This window comes from Candoia aspera, chromosome 8 (genome assembly GCF_035149785.1).
Source record: "Candoia aspera isolate rCanAsp1 chromosome 8, rCanAsp1.hap2, whole genome shotgun sequence".
Lineage (NCBI taxonomy): Eukaryota > Metazoa > Chordata > Lepidosauria > Squamata > Boidae > Candoia > Candoia aspera.
Window position 1 is genome coordinate 74,094,658 of NC_086160.1, and position 13,407 is coordinate 74,108,064.

Sequence of the window (13,407 nt, forward strand, 5' to 3'; positions counted from 1 at the left end):
CGCCACCATGAGGGCACCCCGAAGTGCTGCGACTGCTCCCCGGCCAAGCTATAGAGCCTAGGATGAGGAGAGAGATCAGCGCTACATGAGGGGTCAGTGTCTCCAATGCGGAAAGGAAGGGCATTGTTAGGAGCACCTGGGATTGTGAACTTGGGAAGATTCTACAGGGGGGGGGGGATTTCATTTGCACCAAGGGTTTTTAGTTTGCATTTGGCGCGCTTTCATCATTCTCAGCTTTCTCTGTGATCCTGCATACTATTCTTTAATAAATCAGATATCTTTGAATTTCTGCTCATGAGTCTGATAGTGTTTTAGAATAGGCAACCATCACACCACCTTTGATTTAGGTCCTGCACTTCAGCTGAGAAAACTTCCAGGATGGCTCCCAAATGAATGAAAAAGAGGGAGACTCTGCTCTCAAGATTGCAACTGAAAAAGTAGCAGCATGAAAGGAAAAAGGCATGGGGTGGGCAAAGGAGAAGAGAATACTCCTTTAGGCAGAGAGGGAAGAACACTCTCCACATGTAGGTGTTCTTAACCTGCTGGATTTATTTTTTCTTCACTCTGAGTGTGGATTTAAAGAAAACTATGAGTTATGATAAATATAAATTTCCAGTGGGCATGGGCTTGCCAGGTGCGAGCAGGCCCACAACCTTTGCGCCTGGCACCTGTAGCATGTAGTGCTTCTTTTTGTTCTATGAAGCAAAATAGAGTGGCTGTCGACACTCTGGGTAGAAGAAAGCCATATCTACTTTTCTGTTTCCATGGAGCTGAAGTCAAGCTGAAGTCTAGCCTACCCACCAATAACTCCTGAGTCGGAGGCCCAGCTGATGTCCGAGAGCCGCATAGGAGGGCCCAGGGGCCTGGGGTGAGGTAGTGGACTCCTATCCAACTCTCTTGGGGGCATTTCCTTTCCCCCTGCCTCAGGAACACCACAGGGGCCCTGCCAGGGAAGAAGAGATAACAAATTATTTTTCAAGAACCACTGATCTCTGCAAACACTTGCCTCCTCTTCGGAGTCTGCAGTATCTTTCGGCTCCGAGAGACCGGAAACCTGATTTTCCCCCTGCCTGCACTTTTACTCCGAGATCAGACTGATTCCTATCAGTTTCCTGCAGTGCGAGGAGCCCAGACATTCCACTCATGCATTTAAGAAATAAAAATAGCCACGGGACTCAAAGACTCCTGGAGGGCTAGTGGCAGGTTTACTGTTGGCAACCATGACAAATCAATTTGATCACCCGCTCTATTTGTGCCAGCTAACAAAGCATCCAATCCCATCCCCCCTTTCATTTATTCAGCATGTTATTGGCTTGCAAGCAGCAGATACGGTGAGAAGATAAAGGCAATGGGATGGCCACGCTAGAGAGAGATCAGCGCACACCTACAGATCACAGTGACCTTTCCACAAAAGGGGCATTTGTACCCGTTTTTGTCTCCTTCCTTGCTTCAGTTCAGAAAAGCTGGACAGAAAATTGTCCCAGGGATGTTCCTTAGGTTAGGAATCAACATTAATTCCATCTATGGAATGTCCTGGCTAGCTAAAGTTTCTCCTCTCTCCAGCAAGCCAGCAGAAGAGAATAATTACGTGCTTTATTGTTTAGAAAATAATTCATTTCGTACCACTATAGAAGCAAGCATTAATAACTGTCCTGAGGATAACTACGCTGGTTCTGGTTCTGGGGGCACTGGCTGAGACATGATTTGGAAATGGAAGAATGAGCGCTGATTCTTTACATCACTTTCATCTTGCCCTTCTTCCCCGACCCATCTCAAACTTTGAAGCACATCGCCTGTGCACTTCTGGTTAATTCTTAAGTATGTGTGATTAAGTATATGCCATTAAGTCAGTGTCGATTCTTAGCAACCACTTCGATTCTCTCCATTACCTGTTTCTTGGGTCTTCCAAGGGAGCCCCCATCACCACTGTAACTGGGTGCATCCATCTTGCTGCTGGTTGTCCTCTTCTCTTTCCTTCCATAAGTATGTGTATGCATGTTTAAAACTGGAGCAAGGACTAAGCAAGGTATGGAAGGCTGGTTTGAAGAACCTTCAGCAGATGATGACAATGGATGGAAGATCAATTGGCCAACTCCCTAAGAGTTTGGAAAGAAGGAATCTTGCTTGCCTCAGATATAGCAAACATCCAGTGTTGTTGCTTCAGAGGAACATCTCTGAATCAAAAAAGTTGCTTCAGGCCTAGGACATCTTCAAGGAAGAATGAGTAGCTTACTCATGTCACTTTTTATTTCTATTCCTTGAATGTCAGTCCTTCAAGGTAGACCATACTAGGAAACCAAAGTCACGTAAGTTGCAAGTCTGAGTGTGCTTCCCCCCTCCCTCCCTTTATTTTCAAGAGAACTAGGGAGGGTCATGTCAGAGACGCTTTCTCAAATTACATTTCTGCCCGGGACTCAGATTTCTCTTATCGTGCCACATGATTGCAGCTCTTCCTTCTGCTCTTCAAGGTTATTCCTTCTGCCCACTACATCGAGCTTCTCCAGTTTGGCAGCCTTATAAAGCCAAACAACAATAACAACAACAGCAACACAACAAATCTGTCAAGGCTAGTCAACTATTTTTTTCTTCTTTTGAGGATTGCATTCTTTTGTGGTTTGACTCTTCAGTTCCATCTTTTCCCTTCATTTCATTCAGGACCACAGTATGATGAATCATGTATTTGCTGGCAGAGAGATCATTTCCATCCTTCTCCTTTTCTCTCCCTCATTCTTCCTGCTTTCTCTCATATCTTCTGCTCTTTCCTACTGTTCCCTCCATGGGGAATATTCCTTCCATTCAGAACATTTTCCCTGCAGGATCTAGAATGTCCTCCTTCGATGCAACAGCAGTTACGGAATCATAAATTCCAGATTCCACAGAAGCGTCTAATTTGGAACACTTTAAAGTGCAAGATACACCATATTCCTTTGATAGTAATCTCTGGAAGTACAAGCCTAGATGTGGGAACAGATGTGACATGGGAAGATCAAACCAGGATGGTCACTCTTATTCTCTGCCTGACATACATCTCTCTGGTTGACTTTCATTCTCTCTTTGCCCATCTTTATTGGAATAGAGACTGATCATTCTTGCAGAGCTTTCAGTTGCTTGCAAGAAAGTTTCTGACCAATAATAATAATAATAACTCAATTTATAAGGCTGCCTAATTAATAATGATTCAACATTCCTGCATGTGATTCTGAGTGGTGCAGATTTCCATGCTGGAAACAAAGACTTTGATTATCAGATTATTTGATGATGTTGTTGTTATCTTGCCTTCTGCTCTTCTAAAATATTGTTATTATCATTGATTACAACAGCTGAGGTTGAGTTTGTGGTCCAGCGCTTTTTGACGGACAGCATGGGCCCGTAGGGCACACAATGTCTTTTCATAAGTGTTGGAAGAGAAACCATTCAGAAGAAATACCCTTCTTATTGATTGGTAGAACAATAGTAACCAAAAAGGATTCTTGTTATTTCAATTACCTGAGTCTACTAAAAAAAAAACCTAAATTAGTAAAGTAAGTTGGCTTATTTTCCAGTAGCCTTGGTGACATCATGAATAATTTGTGGTAGGTGGCAAAGGAGAAGGAAAAACCATGATCTGAAAGCACAACAGGATCCATTAAGGTTCCAACAGAATATCTTATACTGTGCTAAATGGTTTTTGTTTTATTGGCATGGCACATTATGCTTTGGTGCATATGAATGTGTCATGCCACAGGAAAAAAATCCAGCAGGGGACAGAGTTTGGAAGTTTCAGCAAGAACCCATCAGAAACCTTTGAAGTCTAGAATTCAGATCTGTCTTTCCTAGTTCACCATCTCTGAATGCACGGAAACTGCAACTCCCAGAATTCATTGCCAGTTGGGGGAGGATTCTGGGGGTTGAAGTCAGCAAAGGCAATCTTGGAGTGGAGTCTTGTCTGAATCCTCCAAGTCAGAGGCTGGAAAAGCAGACCAGGCAAGGTCCAGCAGGCAACCAGGATACAGAGGACTGGAGTAGGTGAGCCCCGATCCAGATAATAGGGGCCAGATTCTGGCAGGGCGCATAGTCCAAGAAGCTGCTTCTTGTTTGGAATGCCAGGACTATGGAACATTTTCCCCCTGGAATTTGCGCAGCTCCAACTTCATGTTAGCATTAGGAAATTCTCTGTGCATGAGGGTCAGACTGCATCGCAGAGCCCAGGAGTTGGTTAAATTGATGCTGATTTGATGTTTCTTTTGGCTTTGTCTCACTTGCCGATTATTGATTTATTGATTTATTTAATCAATTTATATAGCCACCCATCTCAACAAATGACTCTGGGAGGCAAACCGTGGTAAAAAATAAAAACAGATGCATGTACAAAAATTAAAATGCACAGCAGCCAATAATAATAATAATAATAATTATTATTATTATTATTACATTGTCATTTGTTGTTGTTGTTTATTCGTTTAGTCGCTTCCGACTCTTCGTGACTTCATGGACCAGCCCACGCCAGAGCTTCCTGTCGGTCGTCAACACCCCCAGCTCCCCCAGGGACGAGTCCGTCACCTCTAGAATATCATCCATCCATCTTGCCCTTGGTCGGCCCCTCTTCCTTTTGCCTTCCACTCTCCCTAGCATCAGCATCTTCTCCAGGGTGTCCTGTCTTCTCATTATGTGGCCAAAGTATTTCAGTTTTGCCTTTAATATCATTCCCTCAAGTGAGCAGTCTGGCTTTATTTCCTGGAGGATGGACTGGTTGGATCTTCTTGCAGTCCAAGGCACTCTCAGAATTTTCCTCCAACACCACAGTTCAAAAGCATCGATCTTCCTTCGCTCAGCCTTCCTTATGGTCCAGCTCTCGCAGCCATATGTTACTACAGGGAACACCATTGCTTTAACTATGCGGGCCTTTGTTGTCAGTGTGATGTCTCTGCTCTTAACTATTTTATCAAGATTGGTCATTGCTCTTCTTCCAAGGATTAAGCGTCTTCTGATTTCCTGACTGCAGTCAGCATCTGCAGTAATCTTTGCACCTAAGAATACAAAGTCTTTCACTGCTTCTACATTTTCTCCCTCTATTTGCCAGTTATCAATCAAGCTGGTTGCCATAATCTTGGTTTTTTTGAGGTTTAGCTGCAAACCAGCTTTTGCACTTTCTTCTTTCACCTTCATCATAAGGCTCCTCAGTTCCTCTTCACTTTCAGCCATCAAAGTGGTATCATCTGCATATCTGAGATTGTTAATGTTTCTTCCAGAGATTTTAACTCCAGCCTTGGATTCCTCAAGGCCAGCTTGTCGCATGATGTGTTCTGCATACAAGTTGAATAGGTAGGGTGAGAGTATACAGCCCTGCCGTACTCCTTTCCCAATCTTAAACCAGTCTGTTGTTCCGTGGTCTGTTCTTACTGTTGCTACTTGGTCGTTATACAGATTCTTCAGGAGGCAGACAAGATGACTTGGTATCCCCATACCACTAAGAACTTGCCACAATTTGTTATGGTCCACACAGTCAAAGGCTTTAGAATAGTCAATAAAACAGAAATAGATGTTTTTCTGAAACTCCCTGGCTTTTTCCATTATCCAGCGGATATTGGCAATTTGGTCTCTAGTTCCTCTGCCTTTTCTAAACCCAGCTTGTACGTCTGGCAATTCTTGCTCCATGAACTGCTGAAGTCTACCTTGCAGGATCTTGAGCATTACCTTACTGGCATATGAAATGAGTGCCACTGTTCGATAGTTTGAACATTCTTTAGTGTTTCCGTTTTTTGGTATGGGGATATAAGTTGATTTTTTCCAATCTGATGGCCATTCTTGTGTTTTCCAGATTTGCTGGCATATAGCATGCATTACCTTGACAGCATCATCTTGCAAGATTTTGAACAGTTCAGCTGGGATGCCGTCGTCTCCTGTTGCCTTGTTATTAGCAATGCTTCTTAAGGCCCACTCAACCTCACTCTTCAGGATGTCTGGCTCTAGCTCACCGACCACACTGTCAAAGCTATCCCCGATATTGTTATCCTTCCTATACAGGTTTTCTGTATATTCTTGCCACCTTTTCTTGATCTCTTCTTCTTCTGTTAGGTCCTTGCCATCTTTGTTTTTGATCATACCCATTTTGGCCTGGAATTTACCTCCAATGTTTCTAATTTTCTGGAAGAGGTCTCTTGTCCTTCCTATTCTATTGTCTTCTTCCACTTCCGCACATTGCTTGTTTAAAAATAATTCCTTATCTCTTCTGGCTAACCTCTGGAATTTTGCATTTAATTGGGCATATCTCCCCCTATCACTGTTGCCTTTTGCTTTCCTTCTTTCTTGGGCTACTTCTAGTGTCTCAGCAGACAGCCATTTTGCCTTCTTGGTTTTCTCTTTCTTTGGGATGTATTTTGTTGCTGCCTCCTGAACAATGCTGCCAACTTCTGTCCAGAGTTCTTCCGGGACCCTATCTACTAAGTCCAGTCCCTTAAATCTATTCTTCACCTCCACTGCATATTCCTTAGGAATATTAGTGAGCTCATATCTAGCTGATCTGTGGGTCTTCCCTAATCTCTTTAGTCTGATCCTAAATTGTGCAAGAAGAAGTTCGTGATCTGAACTACAGTCAGCTCCAGGCCTTGTTTTTACCGACTGTACAGATGTCCGCCACCTTTGGCTGCAAAGGATGTAATCAATCTGATTTCGGTGTTGTCCATCTGGTGAAGTCCATGTATAAAGCCGTCTCTTAGGTTGTTGGAAGAGAGTGTTTGTTATGCAGAGTGAATTGTCTTGGCAAAATTCTATCAGCCTGTGTCCTGCTTCGTTTTGTTCTCCCAGGCCATACTTACCTGTAATTCGAGGTGTCATTTGACTGCCCACCTTAGCATTCCAGTCTCCTGTGATGAAAATAACATCTCTTTTAGGCGTGTTGTCCAGTAGGTGCTGCAGATCCTCATAGAACTGCTCTACTTCAGCTTCTTCAGCATTTGTGGTTGGGGCGTATATTTGGATCACTGTGATGTTAGATGGCTTGCCCTGAATTCGAATTGAGATCATTCTATCGTTTTTTGGGTTGTATCCAAGCACTGCTTTAGCCACTTTACTATTAATTATGAAGGCTACTCCATTTCTTCTGTGGTCCTCTTGTCCGCAGTAGTAGATCTGGTGGTCATTTGATGTGAAGTGGCCCATTCCAGTCCATTTCAGTTCACTGACGCCCAGAATGTCTATCTTTAATCTTGACATCTCACCAATAACCACATCCAATTTGCCCTGGCTCATAGATCTTACATTCCAGGTTCCGATGGTGTGTTGATCCTTAGAACATCGGATTCGCCGTTCACCACCAGCACCGTCGGCCGCTAGCCGTCCTTTCGGCTTTGAGCTAGCTGCGTCATCACGTCTGGGGCTAGTTGAGCTCATCCTCTGTTCCTCCCCAGTAGCATTTTGACCATCTTCCGACCTGGGGGTCTCATCTTCCGATGGTATACCGACATATCTCTGGTTGTACTGATCCATTTAGTTTTCACGGCAAGAATACTGAGGTGGGTTGCCATTACCTTCCCCAGGGATCGCATTTAGTCTGACCTCTCTGTCATGACCTTCCCGTCTTGGGTGGCCCTTCACGGTTTAGCTCATGGCATCATTGAGGTGCTCAAGCTCCAGCACCACGACAAGGTAACGATCCTTTGCTGAAGACATTGTCATTTAGGTTGTTTTTAACAGTTGTCAGCTGCCCAGAGTCATGCTTTCGAGATGGGTGGCCCTCTAGGTTGAAATGAATAAAATAAATAAATAAGCAAAAATAAAATAAATGATTAACAACCGAAGAGCTGAAAAGGGCTTTTGAATTGTGAACATGCCATCTAGTTATGGCATGTTCAACACATTGATTTGAAATAATAAGCTTCAAAATTGATTTGAAATAATAAAATTATAAATTGATTATAAAATAATGAATTTATTTGAAATAATAAATTCAAATAATCCAAATAATAATAATAATAATAATAATTTTTCTGTCTTCCATCTGGTTGTACATTTATTGGGCTATTTTGTGGCATTAGTTTTTAGGGCATTGCTTATTTCTGATGGCAGTTTCATGGATGTTTTATCATCAGTTCTTGATTGTTAACTGTCAAGCACTGATTGATTGCTATTGGCTGAAATCAAATCAAGAAATGAAATGAAATGAAACATCTACCTACATCTCTCAACCATGTTGTCACTGAATAAGTTCAGGAATCGCACATCCCATCTCTGGGAATTCCAGAGTGCTGGAAGCCAAGTGATGGGATCTGCCTTTCCTACTTTGGTGCCAACAAAATACATTAGATTTCAGCTAGTGATTTTGGTAGCTGATGTCCAATATTTTTGGAGATTAGCAAGTTGAACAAGGATCACCTCAAATTTTTCCTAGGACTGACAATGAATGGTTGCTAGAAGGAGATCTTCTTGGTGATGGTGTCTTGGTTAAGAATACATTTTCAAGCATATTCCCCCAGCATTTGATATCAAACAACAGCCAAAGTCTATCACATTTCCTTATGCCTCTAATACAGTGTTTTGATGTGGACTTCAACTCCCAGAATTCCCCAGACAGACAGGCATGAAAAGCTGGGCTGGACCTTTGATGGTTCCTTTCACCAAGAGCACTCAGTCTGCTAAGCTTCTACAGGAAACATTCCTGAAAACACAGAAGATCTGGTGCTGGAGACTGACTTCAGTAGGGTTCAAAACCTTCTCAGCACCTTTGACCAGCCTTACCCCTGGGAAGCCAGAAACATCCAACAGAGAGTCTCTGCTTGTTGATCTGAACTGGAGGATGGGTTCATGTGGGAAAACACTGCACTTAGAATTCACATTGAACAAGGGTGCAAGCCATCTGGAGATGTTGGAGCCTCAGTTGCAGACCCCGCTGCCCCACAAACACCCTATGCCTGTTTCAAAGTCGGTAAACCCAGGGAGGATTAGAGTGGTCACTGAATGCCATCTAAGGCAAAACCTTAAGGAAAATGTGAGGATTTCCAGGCAGGGCAAGCGCAGGAGGATTTTTATGGAAAGCATTTCTGTAAGATTTGAGTTTTCAGTATAGATAATAGAGTGATTTTACAATTCTCCAAAGGAAACCAATAAGTTTAAAATTCTGGATCCCTTCCTTGTGTATCTAATGGTATCATTCCAAGTCTACTCTGTCAGTAACAGACAAGTTTTCCTACCCAGTTGGAAAAGGATTTGTTATCAGGTTGACATAACGACGGAGGGAGTGGAAGAGAAAGGAAACCACGCATGCCACGTTCTCAAGACTGATGAAGCTGTGGTTACCTTGTCATCATTTGAAGTGACAGCAGCATTTTGTTGCAACCCTCACTAGACTTGGAACCTGAGGAGCAAATGATGAGTTATGCCAAAGTTGGTTTGCTCATCATTGACTAGAAGAATCTGGATGGACACAAATCGCTCGGTCTTTGGAAAATTAAAGGGTAGGAAAGTGAATTCCAACTGTGGCTTAGTATCCAGGGTTTACCCAGCATGTCAGGATATCAGCTAAAAAAAGACCCTCCAGCAGGCTGGCAGGTGGCTAATGGCCTTAGAAAAACATCTTTCCATTATCTGGAAGAGATCTGTGAAAGGATGAAGTAGGAAATGGAGTGGAGGAATGAGAAATCTGCAAAATTTTGTCAGCTTAAATTCTGTTCCTGGCAACAATGAGGGTTGCCTGTATTAATGCACCATCCCAAACTAGGCCTCCTCCAGATGGGTTGGACTCCAACTCCCATCATTCACAGCCACCTGGCTAGAAGTTGCAGGCCAGGGTTTCTGGAGGTCACAAGGGATGCAGAAGGCTGCTTTAATGAAAGCTGAGTGAGGCTTCCAAAACTGGCAATGTGGTGACATGATGCACTTCAAACAAATCTTCAAGAGTTGATTGAGGAGACCAAGAGAAGCCAGAAGAAATGGGTTTGAAGGAGAAGGTGGCTGACTTGCCTTTTTTCAGCAGGCTGTTTCTCATCTCTTTGGTAAAGAGAAGCCACTCTCTCTTTCAACAGCCTTGGGTCAATAACTCAGCAGTGCATGACTGAATGATATAGCGAGGAGAGGAGAAACATTCAGGAGAAGCCTTCATCCCCCAAAAAGGAGACCATCAGCCTCTTCTGTCCATCAGTGAATGATGGTAATAGTGTCCCAGACCCAGTGAATGGATGCATTTTAGAAGTGAAATGGGGAATGGAGAAAGTTGTAACTATTATCTCTTTCTTTATACAATCAACAGAACAGAAACACACCTCATGGTTAATTAAGGAGATAGTTAAAATTCTACACCAGGATGGGTGTTGCATCGTCTAATGATTGCTTTAATGATTAATGATTTTCTCCTGGTGCAAATCAAACAGTCAATATATATCTGCTGAAGTAGAGCAGAGTCTCTCCCTTCATCCATGTCGTTCTTCATTTGGGTTGATGTCCACCAAAGATTTAGAAGTTGTTCAAAACCTTCCTTCTCAAAGGAGGGTTCATCTTCTTCCACCTTGATCCTAGAGATAATGAGGTACAATGAAGAAGCTCTGGATTCCAAATTCACCAGGCCTCAAGACTTGTTAGTTCCCTCTTTGCAATCAACAGTGTGAGAATTAGAATGTTGGCCTACTTTTCAGGGTTATTGTAAGGATTATCAGATAATGTGAAGTGGTCTCAGTCCTACAAGGGCACAGCTGCATACAACTGTCTTCACAGCTGAAGGGCACTTTATATATATTTCATCTTCTGGCAGGGAGCTGAAAATGTCTTTGGCGAGGTTCCAAATTGGAAATTACATTGCAGTGGACCATCCATCCATAGATGGGCACTTATGGGTTGCATCTGCTAAAATTATGTGGCATCACAAGGGAGACCATGACTCCTTTGTTCTGTTAGATTTATTGCCTGGAGAATTTGAGGATGTGGACAAACTGTAAAATATGGCCAGTCCTGGTGGATCAGACTAAGTCTTTGTGTAGTTCAGCATCCTATAGTCCAACAATAGAAGTCTCAAATCGAGGACTTTAAATAAACAATCTCTGCCAAATATCAGCAAATCTGCCAAATCTCAGCAATCTTACATTGGAAATTGATGATTTATGACTGTCTCTACCCATCAAAGCATGACTTAAAATTTGTGACTCAGCTAACCAGCAGGAAATCTTTAATCCATAGGATCACCAGTCACTGAAGCCTGTAAATTTTAGGTGGAGTTCTCAGGCAACTTCTCCAACTACAAATGCCATAATCCCCAGCCAGCATGGTCCTTAAAAGCCTGCACATTTTTATTTATTGATTTACTGGATTTCTAAACCGCTGCAATCAGGCAACGCTCAGTGATGTACAAAGATACAATGCAAATCAATAAACACAAAAACATCCCCAATATAATGTTACAATAATTACAAAAATTTAAAGCAAAACTTTTGAGCAACATAAAAAAACATTGACATAAAAAACAATCTGACATTCCCTCAATAAATTCGCTTTAAAAAACACTCTAGATGAGTTTGGGTTCAACTTGCTTTTGGAAAGAAAGAAAGTCAGGGTTGTCTCGCTTCTGTGGAGAGGCTGCTCCTCAATCTGGAAATGGGGAAATGTTTTCTTCTGGCCTCAGTTGTGGAAAACAACACATTGGGAAGGCAGTTCTCCACATTTCAATTTTGTGTGTGTGCTTTTCTGTGTTTGTATACAGCAGCCTTTCCCAACCTTTTGACCCTGGAGGAACCCTTGAAATATTTTCCAGGCCTGGGGGAACCCCTGCACATTCAGGCTCAAATATAGGCCAGAAGTTGCAAAAATACTATATTCGTTTCATGGGTAGGCCTGTATAAATGCATGAACAGTGTTCTTAAACTAAACTTAAAGAATGAAGTGTACCTCTTTAATGTGAAGTGGCCTGAATTTGAAATAATTTTTTAAATAAATCATGATCTCCCAGGGAACCCCTGGTGACCTCTTGCGGCGCCTGAGGGTGCCATTGAACCCTGGTTGAGAAACCCTGGCTTACAGTATATGTATTATTATTATGGTTGGTCGCACAGTCAGCCTGATGTTTAGACCAGATTTGGCATTTCTGTCCACCTATTGAGTCCTTCCCAAGGACCTGGGTCAGCCAGACGATGTTGTTTAATAAATTAAAGGTATCGTCGCAGAATGTGAGCTGTTCCAAGGAAAGCTACCTTTTGCAGTTGACTGATGGTGATTTTGTCAATTTTACTTAGAACAACTTACATCCTGTGATGCGTTATGGTTATGATTAACAGTCCAAATCAATTCGCTTTAGGGTGAAGGCCACTTCACTGAAGGTTATGGATCTAACTCAACCGCCTTGGTCCAATGCTGAATGTAGACAGATGGTTTTTGACTTCGCAGTCTAGAGATGAAAGAGGACAACTGACCCAAAGTCAACCGGCCGGTTTCCGTGCTTGAGGGAGGGTCTTGGGCTGAGAGAGAGTGACTGGCCCAAAGTCATCGAACCGGTTTCCATGCCTAAAACAGGACCAGAACGTGCTCTTTGCCAAATCTTAAACCCTAACCACTGCACCACACTGGCTGTTTGTATGTGTGTTTGTGTGTGTGTGTATCAGAGAACTCATTTCCCACAATGCTCAGAGAAAGATACGAAGTCAGATGCATTATGGGAAATTCAAAAGACAGAATTCATGTTGTTTGGAATGCCAAGTCTGGAAGAAAAAAAAGATGAGGGGGATCCTATTCTAAATGTCCACATTGTGTATGTACAGTTTTCTGACTGATCAACTAACATCGTGGTTAAAACATTGTTGGCTTGTTTAAGCTCCCTGCACCATACAAACCCAGCCCTCAGGATCTCTCATCTTTCAGCAGATTGAAGCAAAACAGTAGATGAGGCTGAATGGATGGCGGGCAGCTGCTTCCATAGCTTTGCAGATTTAGGCCCGGTTGCCATTTTAATTTCCCATATTGCACCAGAGCAACTCATTCGGGGCGGCGGGCGGGATTGTGGGGAATTGGCCTAGCAGTTAAACCCACTTGTTGGCAGTCAAACGTTGTGGGAAAGCTCTCCTGGAGCAACCCTGGGGTCTGGAGGATTTGGGGAGAGAAAATTGATGCTGGAGATTGGTGCTTTGCTTTGCTCTGCCCTCAAGATGCCAATCTGCAAATGCTAAATGTATTTAATTTACAAGTGTTAATTAGTTAAATTTATTTAGTTATTTGGATGGGGCTTATATCTAAATGCAGTACAAGACCTCTTATTTTCCTCCACCACAACAACCCTGTGAGGGAGGCCGATCAGAGAGAGAGTGACTGGCTCAAAGTTAACCAGTGTGCTTCTACAGCTGAGGGTGGATTAGGGTCCGGGTCTCCCCAGACCCAGTCCCATACCTTCACCACCATATCATAGTGGCTCTCAATAGAAAATATATTCAGAATGATGACGATGATACATTTTTTAAGTGG